This window comes from Pongo pygmaeus, chromosome 15 (genome assembly GCF_028885625.2).
Source record: "Pongo pygmaeus isolate AG05252 chromosome 15, NHGRI_mPonPyg2-v2.0_pri, whole genome shotgun sequence".
Classification (NCBI taxonomy): domain Eukaryota; kingdom Metazoa; phylum Chordata; class Mammalia; order Primates; family Hominidae; genus Pongo; species Pongo pygmaeus.
The window spans coordinates 53,978,604-53,998,064 of NC_072388.2; the positions used below are offsets into that span (position 1 = coordinate 53,978,604).

Genomic DNA, 19,461 nt, shown 5'->3' on the forward strand with positions numbered 1-19,461 from the left:
GTGTGTATGTGTGTATATATTTATATATGGATAAGGATTCTTTAACATGAGTTACATATGCATATATAACTCATATATATAACTGATGTTAAAGAATCCTTGTCTTTTAAAGATACAGACTATATCTGCATATGTATATATCCACAATACCATTATCACCCCTTCATTCTTTAATATCTTCAAGTATCTAGTATTCAAATTTCCATTTGTCTCAGATGTCATAGTTTTTTAGTAATGGTTTGAATCAGGATCCATATAAAGTCTCTACCTTGCAGTTGGTTGGTAATGACCTTTAAGTCTAACCTTTTAGTCTATAGTCCATTTTTAGGCTTTAGTCTGTAGTCCATTTTACTACCTCTCTTTGGTAATGTTTTTTGTTCAAGAAACCACGTTGTGGCCGGGCGAGGTGGCTCACGTCTGTAATCCCAGCACTTTGGGAGGCCGAGGCGGGTGGATCACGAGGTCAGGAGTTCCAGACCAGCCTGGCCAATATGGCGAAACCCTGTCTCTACTAAAAAAAATACAAAAATTAGCCAGACCTGGTGGCACGCGTCTGTAGTCCCAGCTACTCGGGAGGCTAAGGCAGAAGAATCACTTGAATCCGGGAGGCGGAGGTTGCAGTGAGCTGAGATTGTGACTGCACTCCAGCCTGGGCGACAGAGCGAGACTCCGTCTCAAAAAAAAGAAACCACGTTATTTGTTCTAGTGTTTCTCAGAGTCTGGATTTTAATGATTACATCAGTGGCTCAGTTCAACACTTTCTTATTTTCTGTATTTCCTGTAAATTGGTGATTGAATCTAGAGGTGTGCTTAGTATATAATATATGCACATGGTAAAATTTAAAACAGTTCAAAAGTCTGTGTAATGAAATGTCGGTCATTTTCCCACACAGTATTTTAGGTATCTTCCCCAGAAGGAATTATTCTGTCTAGAGTGAATGATGTGTTTTTATTAATCCTTATATCCCATTGAGCATACTAAATGTTCTTGTAATTCTGAATATACTAAGGTTATTCTTTTGTAAATTTTAGAATTTGATTTAAATACTACAAAAGCACATGGTGCCAGTCACTAAGGTGTGGCGTTTTCTTTTTGGTGAAGGAGAATTTGTAAGGTGAAATGACAGTGAATTAGAAGTTGTAAACCAAATTACTTGTTACTACAGTGGACTACTTTTCATATAACGAACAAGAAAAATCAGCTCTGTAAGACAATGTTAAAAAGAGTGTTCTTGGCTGGGCACGGTGGCTCATGCCTGTAATCACAGCACTTTGGGAGGCCAGGAGGGGAGGATTGGTTGTCTCCAGGAGTTTGAGACCAGCCTGGCAACATAGTGCGACCTCCATCTCAACAGAAATTCAAAAATTAGCCAGGTGTGGTGGCATGTGCCTGTAGTCCTGCCTACTCGGGAGGCTGAGGTGGGAGGATCACCTGAGCCCAGGAGGTGAAGACTCCAGTGAACTGTGATTGTGCCACTGCACTCTAGCCTGGATGACAAAGTGAGACCCTGTCTCAAAAACAAGAAAAACTTATTTGTTAACATTATACAGTATCTAGTATTGTTAGGTTTATTTTCTTAAACATGAAGATGGTGAAGTACTATAGTTTTCTCATCTGTAAAATGAGGGCATTACTGTATTTATATCAGTGGCCTTTGGTAGGTCTTGAGTGAGAAAGTATCTAGGGAGGAGACTTGAATGTTAATTTCCTTTTCTATAAGTATGGCCATAATTAATTGTGAAACTCTGCTATCTTCAGTAGAAAGTTTTAGGTACAAGGCACGTGGCCAGGGATGTCATGCCCAGTGTAATGGGTTAGATTGGGATCAAGAACAAGTCTGTCAGAGTGAGCCACGTAGTATTATCTGAGTCACTTGGTCAGGACAGGTTATGGAACAGTTAGAACAGATGAGTCATGTCATGTGTACCATACCACAGTCTACTTTTTCTTGGCCCCTCTCCCCATGCCTACTCCTCTGGTCCCTGTCTGGCAGATAGTGCAATTCAGAAGATAGGCATTAGATCAGTTCTAAGCATATGGGAAGAATGATAATTGAATTACCAGCAAGGCAGAGTGGCAGATCAGAGGCCATAGGGAACTGGGACCAAATAAGGAGACTCTCCAAAAGATGCAGATGTAGCTCTAGCAGCAAGGAAAGGCAAACTGGTTGCAAAGTTACATGTGTAAAGTCGATTGAGAACAAAAAGCAGCAGTCTTGGCTCCTTAAGTGATAGTTTCTTTTATGAGACCTCAAAACAGTTTACTGATAGGAGTATTCCAACTAAACTTCCAGGTTTGAATAGCAGGACATTACATGGAGGTGATTTTTTGGAATATATTTCTCTGTCAGCTATATAGAGATAGATAGGTACATAGGTAGTTTGGACCTGGGATAATTGTCATCTGTTAGTTTACCTCGCCTGGTTGGGTACAAAGTTTGTATGATGTTAGACAGTTAATAGAATAGAAATTTTTAGATAGCCTTGTTCTCATCAAGTGACTCTGTAGCCTCTTTTTTTTTTTTTTTTTTTTTTTTAATTGAGGCAGGGTCTCACCATGTTGCTCAGGTTGGTCTGGAACGCCTGGCCTCAAGCAGTCCTCCTGCCTTGGCCTCCCAAAGTGCTAGGATTACTGGTGTGAGCCACTGCACTTGGCCCGTATTATCTTGTTTGGAGGCAGGGAAGTATGGGGATACAGGAGTCTTTTCAAGCCTTTTAAACTCCCTTTAGTAGCTATTTTACTCATAGACTGTGTGGCTAGAGTAGGCTTTATAATTAGAAAGTAGTGCTAAGTGCTTACTTACTAGATACAGAAACAAGTTTTATGATGTTTCTTGGGTTTAGAGAAGAATTGGTTAAAAACTAAGAAATTGTTTTCTTCTTTGGAAAATCTTTTAAAATCTAATGTAAGTAGTTTTGGGGCAAATGCAGCAAAGAATTAGGGACTTGCCTTTGGTTTGAACTAGATGTGTTTCCTTTTTTTGGTGAATAGTGGAAGTAGTAAAGAGGCTGACAGTTGTCAGGGCTGCTTGTCAGCCGATCATGGGATTGAATACTACTGAGGTGAGCAAGTCTTGCGAGCAGTGTTTTGCCCCCTAAAGATCTTTAATTTAGGCAAAGATAGTTTCTGTTTCTGGAATAAATTCTGAAAACAGAATAGTGCGTTTTAATGTGCATTAATTTCTCTTTACAGGCTTTTTTTTTTTTTTTTTTAAAGCATAGGCTATTCTTTAAATTTTGAGTGCTTCACCGTGTTAGCATCATTATAAGAACTGTCAGCTGTGAAAAAAGATGATGTAAGAATGAGCACTAATTTTGATTTGCTTTGAACAAAGTAGACAGAGTGAACCTGCATAATTATAGTATCAGCTGGATACTCTGCTAAGTAATCTAATCCTCATCACAACTCTGTGAAATGTGAGACTCAGAAATAGTGACATGCCCAAGGCCATAGAACTAAGATGTAGCTTCTCTTAGGGCAGAATCCAGGCTTTATAGGACTTAAGATGCTATTTTGCTTTAAAAATTTTGGGAAGAGTGAGAGTCTTATATGTGTAAATGGGTATATCTAAGGTCATGATATCATAATTTACTAAGTAGACCAACTTTTATCAAGTATCACAAAGTAGAATTTGTTAGCTAGGACAACTCCCCTCTCCCATTCTTACCTTTTTTTTTTTTTTTTTTAATAGTTGTAAAGTTTCTGGGAATTTATGGGAACATGCTTTTCTTTCTTAAAAAAAAAAAAAACCCTTTATTTCCTTCTTCCTCATTTTGCTTCCCACTCCCCCTTAATAAAAATAGTAACTTTTGTGAAAGAGGGAGAATGTTGTTATGAACTCAGCAGGTTCAGACAAGTGTTGTGAGTGTGGAGGCCAGGAAGCCATGTGTACCAGGACCGTGTTACTGCCTAAGAAGAAATGAGAGTGTCCAGATGCAAGGGAGGTGAATAGAGAGTCAATTTCAGTTCCCCTTGGTTACTGTGATTTATATGGTTCTTCTGGGACTGATGTAAAGAATGTTTCACCAGACTTACTGGGAAGCCCTCTCTTTTGTGTCCCTTGTAATAGTGATTTTACATCAGAAATAAGCCATCTGATACAGGGAAAGAACAGTGTTTGGATTTATTGCTTAGTTACAGTGACGTGTGCTGTTAAAGTGATGAAATTGTTTAGTATGAGTTAGCATATATCTTAATTCTAATGAAACTAGCTCTAAGTCTATGTTTATGCTTGTGATTTTAGCTTTTACTATGGTAACCTCATTTCTATCATTAAAAACAGGAAAAACTCTACCATGTATTGAGTGCTGTACTTTTTATGTTAGGAATAGCAGATTATTTTCAGTACTTGAAACACCAGCTCCTTAACTCATTAACACCATCATGGTTATTCTCATCATTGAAAATCTTTCTCTTTTACTTTTTTTTTAATTTTTAAAATTTTTTGTAGAGACAGGATCTCACTATGTTGCCCGGGCTGGTATAGAACTCCTGGCCTCAAGCAGTCCTCCCTCTTCAGCCTCAGAATGCTGGGATTATAGGCATGAGCCATAGCAGCCAGCCAGTCCCTCACCCTGCTTTTCCTTTTTTGAGACAAGGTCTTGCTCTGTCACTCAGGCTGGAGTGCAGTGACATGATCTTAGCTCATTGCAAGGTCAAACTCCTGGGCTCAGGTGATCCTCTGCCTCAGCCTCTGGAGTAGCTGGGACCACAAGTACATACCACTGTGCCCAGCTAATTTTTACATTTTTAGTAGAGATGAGGTCTTGCTGTGTTTTCCAGGCTGGTCTCGAACTCCCGGCCTCAAGTGATCCCTCCTCAGCCTCCCAAAGTGTTGACTATAGGCTTGAGCCATTGTGCCCAACCCAGCCTAGCCCATTTTTATTGTAATAAACTTTCTAGGTTTGGAGCTCTATGAAACAGGTTTGGTTTTTCAAAATCTTTTTTAAAAAGATTTATTTAAAATGTGTTTTTAACGTATTTTGTTTTTGTACTTTTTGGTGAAAATTATAGTCTGTTCCTATTCTTAGAGTACATTAGGGCAGGAGTTGCCGAACTCCCCTTTTAATCAACTTCCCTTTCAGTTTAGTTTGAGCAATAGATTTCTCTCACACCAGCATTTAACTAACCTCAAATAAAAATCCTAATTAGTGCATTGGAATTGCAACTGAAAAAGACTATTTCAAAAATGAATCTTGGCCAGGCCTGATGGCTCATGCCTATAATCCCAACACTTCAGGAGGTCAAGGCGGGTGGATCACGAGGTCAGGAGATCGAGACCATCCTGGCCAACATGGTGAAACCCTGTCTCTACTAAAATACAAAAAATTAGCTGGGCATGGTGGTGTGCACCTGTAGTCCCAGTTACTCAGGAGGCTGAGGCAGGGGAATAATCACTTGAACCTGGGAGGTGGCGGTTGCAGTGAGCCGAGATTGCACCACTGCACTGCAGCCTGGTGACAGAGTGGGACTGCATCTCAAAAAAAAAAAAAAAAAAAAAAAAGTCTTAGTCCAGGTGCAGTGCGTGGTGGCTGAGGCGAGTGGATCACTTGAGGTCAGGAATTCGAGACCAGCCTGGGCAACGTGGTGAAACCCCATTTCCACCAAAAGATACAAAAATTAGCCAGGTGTGGTAGTGCGTGTCTGTAGTCCCCAGCTACTCGGGAGGCTGAGGCAAAATAGCTTCAACCCGGGAGGCAGTGGTTGTAGTGAGCCGAGATCGTGCCACTGCATTCCTCAAAAAACAAAAACAAAAAAAAGAAAAACCTTAAATCCTCTACAACAGGAGTCGTACAGGTGAGGGGGAAAGTCAGCAATAAAATTACGTTATAAAAATTTTTACTGAGTCAGCTCAATAGCAGGATTTTTCCCTATCTGAATTTTATCCCCCACATTTCTCCCAGTTACTGCAAGTACTGTATCTATGTATAAGGCTACATTGATTTGGCTGTAAAGTTATGATTTATCATTGTTGAGGCTGGTTTTTCATCTCCTTTCTGATTTTTGCCCTGAAGCCTGTCAACAGAGCCACAATGACAAAGTATCACATTTTAAACCTGTGTGGTCTAGTAGTAAAATAGTTCAATGTTTGATCAACTGAACTTTACATTCTAGCTTAAAGGCCTACTTAAATATGTGTGCATGTATGTAATACATAGTCCTCCTCTTTTCCCAGTCATTAAAAACAATTTGAGTTTATGCTCAGCTTGTAGTAAGCCATGAAGTTGAGTTATATGAACACTAAACTTCCAAAAAGTTGCTTAATTGCTTAATGTTTTGGACTTCATTATGATTAGGGAAAATGGAGTCAGGGAAACCATATGAGAGAATAATTTGTTTCCTAAGGAATAAAAGCAGTAGAAACCCACAACAAATCACACATTAGCCTTTATGTTGTTACTTGTTGGCTTCATTCAGTTTGCACTTTTATTGTTTGTGAAACAAGTGGTTTTCTTTAGAGTTGCAATGCTTGTATGTTTTTAAAGGTTTCCACTAAAGTCATTTCTACACAGCATCATTTTGAAAATTACATGATGTCAAATCCAGTATCCAGTGCATATATTTTAAGTTAACAGATTATACAAGGAAATGGTACGTGGTCTTTCAAACCTTTGTTTAAAAATAGGCTGGCTGGGTGCGGTGGCTCACGCCTGTAATCCCAGCACTTTAGGAGGCCGAGGGGGCAGATCACTTGAGGTCAGGAGATGGAGACCAGCGTGGCCAACATGGTGAAACCGCGTCTCTACTAAAAATACAAAAACTAGCCAGATGTGGTGGCACATGCCTGTAATCCCAGCTGCTTGGGAGGCTGAGGCAGGAGAATTACTTGAACCTGGGAGGTGGAGGTTGCAGTGAGCTGAGATTGTATCACTGCAGTTCAGCCTGGGTGACAAAGCGAGACTCCATCTCAACAAAACAAAAGAAAACAAAAAACAGGCCATATTTAGGTCTTAGTAAATGGAAACCTTTCTCAAGTAGTGCTTTTCAAATAGTAAAAATTTTTATTGTGTAAAGGAGGAAGGGAACTTAGCATCTGCATTGGAATCATTTTTTCCTATATCCTATTAGCTAATTCGGAGATTGTTTAATATGGTATCCACCCATTTCATTTGGCTGCACCCTTTGCTCTCATGAAAGTAAGACTGATTGTTCTGAATTGCTATGTATATGTGCTTTGGCACAGCATGAAGGTACCCTTAATCACATTGCCATTGTCTTTAAAACAGCTTGCAGTTATGGCTACAAATAAAAGGGTGTGACAGGAGGGCATGACAGATAATGGTTCTTTTTTCCGCCCCTCTGTTTAGCAGATCTGCTTTGTACTACTAGCCTTCTGTGTTCTCTGGACTACCTACTGTATTTTCTGTATGTTTTTCTAGTCAACTAAAATGTGTTTGAATATTTGTCACTGTAACTTTAAGTGGACCTCTTTGAATTCTTTTCGTGGAGGCAGGCAAAACAATGTGTGGGAAGAAGGTGAGTGGCCTTGCTGCTGTTGGCATTTTTTCCCCCACTTCTGTAATTAAACACTTAAGCTGTTAAATTATTTTGTGTGACTCTTGTCCTCCAAATGTTTATTTACTTCTGTCTGGTTTAGAAATTTGGTTATAATCCCTTTACTTCACTGCACATCTTTACCTTGTAATTTCCTTATAAACAAGGTAGAAAGAATGGCTGGCGGTTTGAGTGTTTAAGTTGCTGAGAGATAATGTACTGACATGAGCAAAGGTTTTTTTGTGTCCTACTTTATTCTGATTTAAAATAACTTTATCAAGTGATGGAGGAAAAAGTAAATATAATGCAGAAATTAGAAAAGTTTTCTTGTTGCTTTAGGAGGTTACCTCTAAATTATATATTTGTCATGGATACCTTTTAAGAGAAGGGGACTGACATTTAATGACCTTCATGCTCTCATATGACTGTTAGCATTTATTCCCATTTTACTGATTCAGAAATGGAGGATGAAATGGTTTGGCTGTGCCCCCACCCAAATCTCACCTTGAATTGTAATAACCCCCTTGTGTCAAGGGTAGGGCCAGGTGGAGATAATTGAATCATGAGGGCAGGTTTCTCCCATACTGTTCTCCCGTGGTAATAAGTCTCATGAGATCTGATGGTTTTATAAATGGGATTCTCCTGCACAAGCTCTCTTGCCTGCTGCCGTGTAAGACGTGACTTTGCACCTCATTCACCTTCTGCTATGATTGTGATTAGTAGTGCGAGAACAGACTAATACAGAGGGTCAGAGAAAACAAGGATTTTGCATAGAATTGCAGGCATATATTTTATTACAGGCACTTATCTGACTCCAAAGCTAGTTTTTTGTTCTAAACATATTTTTCATTTGAAGAGGCTTGTTACTAAAGTCAGTTTGTTATTCAGGAGATCTACTGGATAGTTTTAAAGGTATTTAATATATGAAATAAATCAGTATTTGATGATACTCAAAGTACACTAAGGAAAAAGAATAACTTATCCAATTTCTCATGTAATTTATTAACAGCCTTGCCTCGCTGTAGTACTTAACATGGATTTTAAAATTTGGTTTTCATGTTAAGGTTCTTCCATAGTCGGGTTAATTATCTTTATTTTACAGATGATGAAACTGAGGTGCACTTAGAAACCATAATAGGTTTTCTTACCTTGAAGTATATTGTTCTTTATTGTCTATTGTAACTGCCAAGTATTGCTAGATTTGAAGTTCAGATTTTCAGAAGAAAACAGTGGTTTACTGTAAACAATACTCAGTGATTCCTGATTTGGAATCAAGATACTCTGGGCAAGCAATATCATCAAATTCCTCCTTAATTCCCTCATCTTTAAAATGAAGAGTTTGAACCAAGAAATCTCAGTACCTCTTTAAATGCTTGAGAATGATTATGGTTTAAAAGCTTCAGAAGTCTGTGAATTTGAGAAAAAAGTTACTTATTTTTGCTAGTCTGTGACTGAAATGTAGCATTTCTTTCTAACCACTGCAGTACTACCAGTACCTGTGATTTTGTCATCAACAGAAATCACAGCTATTTTCTTATTACAGTGTAGTTCTTGCAGACATCATGAAAATATCATTTGCGTTGATCACAATTCGGAAATTATGGTAACTAGTAGACTTGTTATTAGAGCTTATTTAATATGTTAAAAAGACAAACATGTATTTAATATCATTAGTTTTTGAAACTATTTTAACTGTATTTTAATATAATTGGTATTCTGTGTGTGTGGGTATACATACTTTTTGCTTCAAAAAAGTATTATGGGAGTTTATAATCTTTACACACTTCCAGAAGAGTTTATGGAACAAAGTGAAATATTCCTGTGAATACAAAATGGCCAAGGCTGGTGTGAAAAAAACTTTCTGGACACTGCTGTTTTTTTTGCAGGAATGTGGCAGTGTGTGGATGGGGGAGATGTCTCTACAGCAATGTCTCAGGTTTCCAGAATGATGGGCTATGATTGTGTCACATTCCTCTAGTACTGAGCAAGCTAGATAGAGCAAAATGATGATAAAAAAAAATTTATGATTATTTGGATATCCTTTTTGCAAGAATTAAGCTTCTAAGCAGTTGTTCCATTTGAGGGGTTAGGAGAAGACCTGTTATTTAAACTTATCTGATTTTTCAAGCAGGAGGACTAGCTTGCCAAGAACAAAAGTTACCCACACAACACATGTACTGCATAAAATTATTTCTGAAACAGAAAATCAGTTGGAAGGCTGCATTACTTTAAAAATATTAGTGCATTCACTGCTGAGTTTTTGTGTGTCTGTTTTTTATTTTTTTGCTTGCTTGACTGTTGGTAATTTACATACTAACTGGTTATGAGGGAGGAAATGGTAATAAATTCTTCATATTTGTAATTATTAGAAATACATGCAAAACTCAGTAGCTTATTGTGACACAAAGACCACTGGAGTTCTGCCCTTTGGTGAGCCTGTTATTCCATTCGTAATGCATTTATCTTTAGATTGGGTAGGGTGGGATTTGCATTGAGTTACAATGAGTTTTCTGATCCTTATCAGTCAGTATTAGGAGTGACTGTTTTTAATAGTGATAATGAGGCAGCTATTCCCAGGAGAAGACTTAGTCACAGGCAGAATTGTCAGAACCCTGAAATAGTTTGGGAAAACTCAGGATGGAAAAAGTAAGCTGTTTCAAAAACAAAACAAAAAACTTGAGTTGCTTTTTTGGGAAGGTTGAGATGAGGATGGATGGAGGTAGCAAGAAACCAGATGAACTTCCTTTGAAGCCTGTGAGCTATCTGGAATGGAGAAGAGATTAGTACTGTTTACCTAAAGTACTGGAGTGTGAACATAAAGGTTTGAATAAGACCAAGTTGGTAATAGCTATTAATGTGGAAGTATGTTTGTTCTCTGTGTAAATTGGCAAAATTTAATTTGGCTTTGAGAAAAAGAGAAATGCTAGTAGCAGGTTACTTTTGTTGCCAGTTGAGAGAAAAATTCAAGTAGCATTTCATGCCAAGAGAGTATTTTACTGGTGTTAGAGTGGAAGTGGGGAGTGCTCATGGATCTGCAGGTCACACCACCAAACCAGGATTTACTGATTAATAATGGAGACAGGATAATTTTTGGCCTCATTAGGAAGAATGAAGATGAGAAATGTAGACTATGCCTTCAGGTATGTCTATCCTACCTCAATTTTAAGTGTAAAAGGAATCTTTTAGATTAGGGTTTCTTCATGCCTTCCTGCCTGCCAACATAATAAGCTGTAAAACGTTGTTTAGTTTTCCTTAAATCCAGAAATGATTCTATACCAAATCCATACAAATCAAATCACTCTTAAGGGAATAAGTGAAAACATGTGTATCTGCCTTGGCTGGACTATATCTATCTGCGGATTGCTTCAATTCTCTTTGCTAAGCAAATTTCTTAAACATCCTATGATGACCATCATCCAGTTTGGAGGTAAATACAAGATGTGATAGTGTTTTCTTATCTGAACTGTTTTATAAACTCTGACCACACTAACTTTTCTAGCTAGGTAAGAGTCAACCTATCACTGCAAGGAAAAAAAAAAAATCCAACCTGACATATATAAAGACAAAATAAGAACAAATGCTGTGTGATTGCATTAAAACAATATACTGCATGTTGCAATTTACATATCGTATTAGTCCACACTGCTGCAAAAAAACTGCCTGAGACTGTAATTTATAAAGGAAAGAGGTTTAATTGACTCACAGTTCCACATGACTTGGGAGGACTCAGGAAACTTAATGGTGGACGGTGAAGCAGATGCCTTCTTCACAATGTGGCAGGAGGGAGAAGGAACACAGGAGGAACTAGCAAACACAAAACCATCAGATCTCGTGATAATTCATTCACTAACACGAGAACAGCATGGGAGAAACTGCCCCATGATTGTTACTTCCACCTGCTCTCTCCCTTGACATGTGGGGATTGTGGGGATTATAATTCAAGATAAGAGTTGGGTGGGAACACAAAGCCCAACCATATCATTGTGTTCCTGGCCCCTCCTAATCTCATGTCCCTTTCACATTTCAAAGCCAATCATGCCTTCCCAGCAGCCCCCCAAAGTCTTAATTCACTCCAGCATTAACTCTAAAGTCCAAGTCCAAAGTGTCATGTGAGATGAGGCAAGTCCCTTCCGCCTAGCAGCCTGTAAAATCAAAAGCAAGTTAGTTACTTCCAAGATATAGTGGATTGGATACAGGCATTGGGTAAATGTTCCTGTTCCAAACAAGAGAAATTAGCCAAAACAAAAGGCCTGCAGGTCCCATTAAGTCCAAAATCTGGCTGGGCAGTCATTAAATCCTTTTTTAAATTTTTTTGTTTGTTTTTTTGAGAGGGAGTTTTGGTCTTGTTGCCCAGGCTGGAGTGCAGTGGCATAATCTCAGCTCACTGCAGCCTCCACCTCCTGGGTTCAAGCAGTTCTCCTGCCTTAGCCTCCCAAGTAGCTGAGATTACAGGCGCCCACCACCATGCCCAGCTAATTATTCATTAAATCTTAAAGTTCTGGCCAGGTGCAGTGGCTCACATCTGTAATCCCAGCACTTTGGGAGGCTGAGGCAGGCAGATCACGAGGTCAGGCATTTGAGACCATCCTGACCAACATGGTGAAACTCCGTCTCTACTAAAAATACAAAAATTAGCTGGGTGTGGTGGCATGCACTTGTAATCCCAGCTACTCGGGAGGCTGAGTCAGGAGAATCACTTGAACCTGGGAGGTGGAGGTTGCAGTGAGCTGAGATCACACCACTGCACTCCAGCCTGGGAGACAGAGTGTGAGACTCTGTCTCCAAAAAAAAAAAAAAAAACCTTAAAGTTCCAAAATGATCTCCATGTCTCACATCCAGGTCACACTGATGCAAGATTTAGGCTCCCATGGCCTTGGGCAGCTCCACCCGTGGCTCTGCAGGGCACAGCCCCCTTCCCAGAGGCTTTCACAGGCTGGCCTTGAGTATCTGTGGCTTTTCTAGAAGCACGGTGCAAGCTGTCAGTGGCCCTACCATTCTGAGGTCTGCAGGATGGTGGCCCTCTTCTCACAGCTCCACTAGGCAGTACCCCAGTGGAGACTCTGTGTGGGGGCTTTGACCCCACATTTCCCTTCCACACTGCCCTAGCAGAGGTTCTCCATGAGGGCTCCACCCAGCAGCAAACTTCTGCCTGATCATCCAGATGTTTCCATACATCCTCTGAAATCTAGGTGGAGGTTCTCGAACCTCAATTCTTGACTTCCATGCACCCACAGGCCCAACACCATGTGTAAGCTGCCAAGACTTGGGGCTTGCACCCTCTGAAGTAATGGCCTGAGCTGTATGTTGCTCCATTTTCACCCCAGTGGGGATGTGGGGCACCAAGTCTTGAGACTGCACAAAGCAGCAAGGCTGTGGGCCTGGCCCAGGAAACCATTTTTTCCTCCTGGGCTTCCAGGCCTGTGATGGGATGGGGCTGCTGTGAAGACCTCTGGCATGCCCTGGAGACATTTTCCCCATCATCTTGGCAGTTAACATTTGGCTCCTTGCAAATTTTTGTAGCTGGCTTGAATTTCTCCTCAGAAAATGGTTTTTTCTTTTCTGTCACGTCATCAGGCTGCAAATTTTCCAAACTTTTATGCTCTGCTTCCTTTTTAAACTTAAGTTCCAATTCCAAACCATCTCTTTGTGAATGCTTAGAACTGAATGCTTTTAATGGCATCCAAGTCACCTCCTAAGCTTTGCGGCTTAAACATTTCTTCTACGAGATACCCTAAATCATCTGTCTCAAGTTCAAAGTTCCACAGATCTCTAAGGTAGGGGCAAAATGTTACCAGTTTCTTTGCTAAAACATACTGAGAGTCACCTTTATTCCATTTCTCAATAAGTCCTCCTCTTCATCTGAGACCACCTCATCCTGGACTTCATTGTCCATATCACTATCAGCATTTTGGTCAGAGCCATTCAGCAAGTTTCTAGGAAGTTCCAAACTTTCCCACATCTTCATGTCATCTTTTGAGTCCTCCAAATTGTTGCAACCTTCACCTGTTACCCAGTTCCAAAGTTGCTTCCACATTGTTGGGTATTTTTATAGCGGTGCCCCACTCTTGATATCAATTTACTATATTAGTCTGTTCTCACATTGCTGTAAAAAAACTGCCTGAAACTGGGTAATTTATAAAGGAAAGAGGTTTAATTGACTCACAGTTTCACATGGCTGGGCGAACACAGGAAACTTACAATCATGGCACAAGGTGAAGAAGCAGACACCTTCTTCACAATGTGGCAGGAGGGAGAATGAACGCAGGAGGAGCTACCAAACACTTACAAAACCATCAGATGTTGTGAGAACTGACCTCACTGTCATGAGAACAGCATGGGGGAAACCACCCCACCATGATTCATTTACCTCCATCTGCTCCCTCCCTTGACATGCGGAGATTATGGGGATTATAATTCAAGATGAAATTTGGCTGGGGACACAAAGCCTAACGATATCACATATACTAGAAACTTTGTGTGTGCTAGACAGGGTCTAGCACACAGGCCTAGCACAATGACACATGTCTATAGTCCCACCTACTCAGGTGGCTGAGGTGGGAGGATCACTTGAACCTGGGTGGTTGAGGTGCATTGACCTGAGATCATGCCACTGCACTACAGCCTGGGCAACAGAGCAGGACCATCTCAAAAAAAAAAAAAAAAAAAAAAAAAAAGCCATAAAAGAATTTCAAGACGGCAACAGCAGAACATTAAACCGATTTTCAGACTCAAAGTCCACGGCTCTGCATGCCCAAGTCACACGCCTATAAAGTTGATCCTGCTCTCTTTTTTCCAACTTGTTTTTCTTGTTTTTATCTCTATCTTTTATGCTAGAGATGTCTAGCTGTTTGCTCATATTCAATAGTGAGATTCTAAAAAAAACTGATTAGAAGCTCTGAATATGCAAGTACGGCTTATCATCTAAGCTTCACTGGGGGATGATCTGGCTGGCAAATTTAGACTGGGGAATTTTTCAGTATCTCTGTGTTTCTCCTTTTAGAATAATGGCTGATCAGATTTCCCACAGAAGTCTCTTCTAGTTTCCCCTCCCTGGAAGTCAAGGCCTTACTGTGTCAGCCTTTTGGGAAGGGGTAGAGGGGGCTCGGGTCAGTGGTGTGTTTGAGCTGGTTCATACTAGCTTATCAGAGCCAATTGTTAAATTTTCAGAAATTTTGCAAGCCAGTTGCTAAATATAACAATTATTTAAAATTATGCAAATTTGTAGTTAAATAAGTTATATAAAAAGCCAAGGTAAATGTAAAAATTAGCCAGGCAAAGTCGTGCATGCCTATGGTCCCAGCTACTTGAGAGGCTGAGGTGGGAGAAGCCCTTGAGCCCGGGAAGGCAGAGGTTGCAGTGACCCAAGATTGTGCCACTGCACTCCAGCCTGGGTGACAGAGTGAGACCCTGTCTCAAAAAAAAACAAAAAACAAAAAACAAAACCAGGGTAATAAATACTCAAAACTCATCACTTTCTAATTGTTTTGTTACATTTTGTTGTTATGGATGCTCTCCTATTCTGTTTATATGGTGAAATACTGTATAGTAATATATACTGTGCATCTTTTCTGAACTGTGTTCAGTGACATCATTTAGTAGCTTGAAGCTGCCGTGGTAAGATATTTATACCGCAGAATCAGCAAATACTACAAACAACTGCCCTCCTTCTCCCCATTCCCCCTTCCTTTAGCCAGCTGGTAAACATTTACCAACCCACCATGGAGTGGGATCTGGCATGCACATGTTCACTTAAACTGTCCCACCTTACATGGTGATCCCTAGTCCAGATAATCCTCTGTTTTAACCCTCTGCAAAGATAATCTTTAGCCTTTTGCAAGGGTAGGTATTTGCCTGCCTGCCTAAGAGTAAGAAAGGGAATATGGGAATTGGATTGCATTTCAGAAACATTTTCTGTTAATCCTTCCTGTTTTATCTTCTACTTCTAATTTCTGAACCTTTTGTAAGAGAATGTTCCCTGATGCTTAACCTTAGGGTTTGGTTTTATTGGGGGTTATCTGAGTTCTTTAACTCTTACTCATTTATTTTTCAGCTTTTAAAGTTTGCGGCTATAATCTCCAGTTCTTTTTGACCTGTGAGTTTATGTCTTTACATTTCCCTAGGTCTTTGGGGAAGGATCAACAAAGAGCTATGTGTTTAGTCTACCATCCTTAACCAGAAGTCTGGGACATAATTCTTTATAAAAATAGGTAAATAACTTAAACATTTTAAGTTCTAAATAGGCATAGCCAATCCCCTGTTGGTTTGCAAGTCATATATATATATATATATATATATATATATATATATATATATGCAGTCAGTAACTTTTTTTTTTTTTTTTTTTTTTACTGATTCTGGGGTATTTTTCATTTCCTTAAAGAAGTAACCATCTATATGTAGTTGTTCAACCACATGACTTGTATTTGTTTTTTTGTTTTTGTTTTTATTTTTAGAGACAGGGTCTTGCTATGTTACCCAGGGCTGGTCTTAAACTCCTGGCCTCAAGTGATCCTCTTGCCTTGTCCTCACAAAGTTTTGGGATTATAAGGCTGAGCTACTGTACTGGGCTGTATCAGTTTTTTATATTTTTTATATGGATGTATGAGGAGATAAGAAAACACACAAAATAGTTTCAGGTCATATTGTTTGGTCTTGAGAATTGGAACAGTTAGTATTCCATTGTCTCTAATTCTTCAGCAATTCCAGTTGCCCATCAGTAGCTGGATCTGGTGACCTGGTCATCTCACTCACTCTCAAGTAGGCATTTATTGCTCTGTTATCCAAGACTGGAAGATTGAGTCTTCCAGTCTTGTGACTGTCTCCATGGGATTTGATGTTACTGAGTTGGTTAGACTCTTATTGTGCTTAATTTCACACTAGGTCATCTCATAGTCCACTAAGTTCTCCTTTGTCTATTTGTTGATGGTTTTGTTGTTGTTGATGGCCAGTGTAGAAGGGTCATAGGATATGAAGGTGGCAATTTAAGTAGGAAAATTTGCCTATTATTCCTATGGATTAAGAAGGGGGAATGTGGGTCTGTTAGGCACTTAAGAAACTCCTGGATTCCTTTATTGAGGAATGCACATATTTACACTTTTTTTAAAAGAAGATTTTTGTGGTTCAAGACAATGACAGCTATATCTAAAAGAAATAAATACCTGGTCAAGTTTCTTTTGACACTATACTTATCATACAGTGTACATGTGATTGATTTTTAGGTGAACCTTCTCTTTCAAAGTTGTGAAGATGGTAATTATTTTTAAAAATCCAGTGTACAGAAATATCCAGTTGCCAAATTTTATTAAGCATTTATATAGAAAGGATTTCTGGCAACAACTTTTTGTTGTTCTTCTTTCCATTCTGTCCTTCTTCCCTCACTATGGTTTGTGTTTGAGTTGTTTTCAGTTTATATGATGACTCTGTATGGGTTAATGGCTGTTTTGTTTTTAATCCTTTGTAATTTTTGGTGATAACCCTGGGATTCTCTTTCCCTGGATGGGTGGCAGGAGAATTAGTCCAGGTTTTTTCATGTGATTCTATGCACAGGATCAACATTCTATATAGTGTGTGAAAGGATTTACTTTTCCTGAACTTTGTTTTTTTAGACGGAGTCTGGCTCTGTCGCCAGGCTGGAGTGCAGTGGCGCAATCTCGGCTCACTGCAAGCTCTGCCTCCCGGGTTTACGCCATTCTCCTGCCTCAACCTCCCAAGTAGCTGGGACTACAGGTGCCCGCCACCACGCCCAGCTAATTTTTTGTATTTTTAGTAGAGACAGGGTTTTACCGTGTTAGCCAGGATGGTCTTGATCTCCTGACCTTGTGATCCACCCGCCTCAGCCTCCTAAAGTGCTGGGATTACAGGCGTGAGCCACCACGCCCGGCTAATTTTTTCCTGAACTTTCATAGGAAACTCCTTTAAGAGTACAACTGTTAAATCACCTTGAAAGGCATATTTAACAAATCACCTTAAGTGAAAAAAAAAATGTATGCAATTGGACCGTCTCAGGTTATCCAGGTCCTTTAACTGCCATGCTTGCTGTAATCTTTTCTCAAACAGACCTGCACCTACCTTGGCATTGCCTGAAGCGTGCATTTGAAAGAGGAAATCTACCAGCAAGGAGGGACCTCGCTGGCATGGTTTGGGGAGAATTATGATAGGTTTATGATAAATTTGCTCAGGCGGTTGACTTTGTCAAGGTGATGGTGATTGTGTGCTTGACCAGCAGCCTCAGACAAGACAACCTCCTTTCTCAGCCTAGATGAGAAAGTGGTTAGCTGCCCAAAGCTAAATGGTAGGGTGAATTTTTTGCCAAACATATCAGCAGATTCTTTTTTCCTGTCTCTTTGCTAATACTGGCTGCTTTTAAAAAAATAAGTTTTGGCCAGGTGCGGTGGCTCACGCCTGTAATCCCAGAACTTTGGGAGGCTGAGGCGGGCAGATCACGAGATCAGGAGATCGAGACCATCCTGGTTAACACGGTGAAACCCCGTCTCTACTAAAAATACACACACAAAAAAATTAGCCGGGCGTGGTGGCGGGCGCCTGTAGTCCCAGCTACTCGGGAGGCTGAGGCAGGAGAATGGTGTGAACCCGGGAGGTGGAGCTTGCAGTGAGTTGAGATCCGCCACTGCGCTCCAGCCTGGGTGACAGAGCAAGACTCCGTCTAAAATATATATATATATATATATATATATATATATATATATATATATAGAGTTTTAAGGTGAGAAAGTTGAATACTTTTAATGTATAGTCATAGTCTTTGTTAAAACTTTTGTTAAATCTGGGATACTGTTGAGATAGCAGATGGCTGTTATAAAATGGGAACATGTCAGCTGTAAAAAGAAACCAATGTGGATTAAATCATAATTAAAAATACCTCTGATTCACTAAAATATTTTTCCTTTGGGTTAAATATTAATGTTGTTATAGTTTTCTTTTTATTCATCTTTTGAGAAAACCAAAAAATAAACAGTGGACACAGAGAAAATGACCAAGGGGTGGCTTTGAAATTCCTTCATTCGGAGACTTTTTAGGACATGGACTTTCCAAAGTCAAAGAATCTTAAAAATAAGAGTTACTTGCAAAAGCAAGGCTGATATGGGCTTTTTTTTTTTTTTTTTTTTAAATTCAGTAAGTTGTCAAAAAATAGATGATACTTATCAGGAATACTTGGCCATCTTGTAATATAAGGAATATCAGAAGGATATTGTCCACAAATGCCTTAAAATGGCACGTGCTTTACACATCCCACACCCCCCACCTGCAAAGAACAGATGCCTTCTGTTCCCTGGCTCCCTTGCATCATTGCCCAAAGTAGTTACATATGACCTTTTACTGAGACAACTTGCAATTTTTTTTTTTTTTTTTTGGGAGACTGGGTCTCCCTCTGTTGCTCAGGCTGGAGGGATTTCAGCTCACTGCAACCTCTACCTCCTGGGTTCCAGTGATCCTCCCACCTCAGCCTCCTGAGTAGCTGGGATTACAGGCAAATGCCACCACCCCCGGCTAAGTTTTGTATTTTTTGTAGAGATGGGATTTCACCATTTTGGCCAGGCTGGTTTCAAACTGCTGACATCAAATGATCTGCCCGCCTCGGCCTCCCAAAGTATTGGGATTACAGGCATGAGCCACTGCATCCAGCCAGCTTGCAGTGTTTCTGACTGGTCCCAGTGCTTAGCTCAGTACCAAGGCACAGTAGGTTTTCATCTGTTGAATGGAGAAAGTGAATCAATACCTATTTGCCTCTTATGTCCATTCTCTGTAAAGCTGCCGCAGGGATCTTTCAAAAATACTCATCTTTAGTGGACCTCAGATCCCTACAGTTTTGCCTTTCAGACTTTTTTCCATTTAAAATTGTTTTTGAAATTATACAATTTAACATGTATTTGTGATCAGAAATGCAAACCACATTGAAATAGCTGCAAAAAGATGTCTAACTTGCCTCCCCAAATATCCAGTTTGCC

At 39.8% G+C, this 19,461-nt stretch overlaps 1 protein-coding gene across 3 annotated transcripts in view; it reads left to right on the top strand.

The window, feature by feature from the left end:
- FBXO34 (F-box protein 34) overlaps positions 1-19,461 on the top strand; it is a 79,626-nt gene that overhangs the window by 29,340 nt on the left and 30,825 nt on the right. The gene's annotated exons all lie outside the window — the stretch shown is intronic.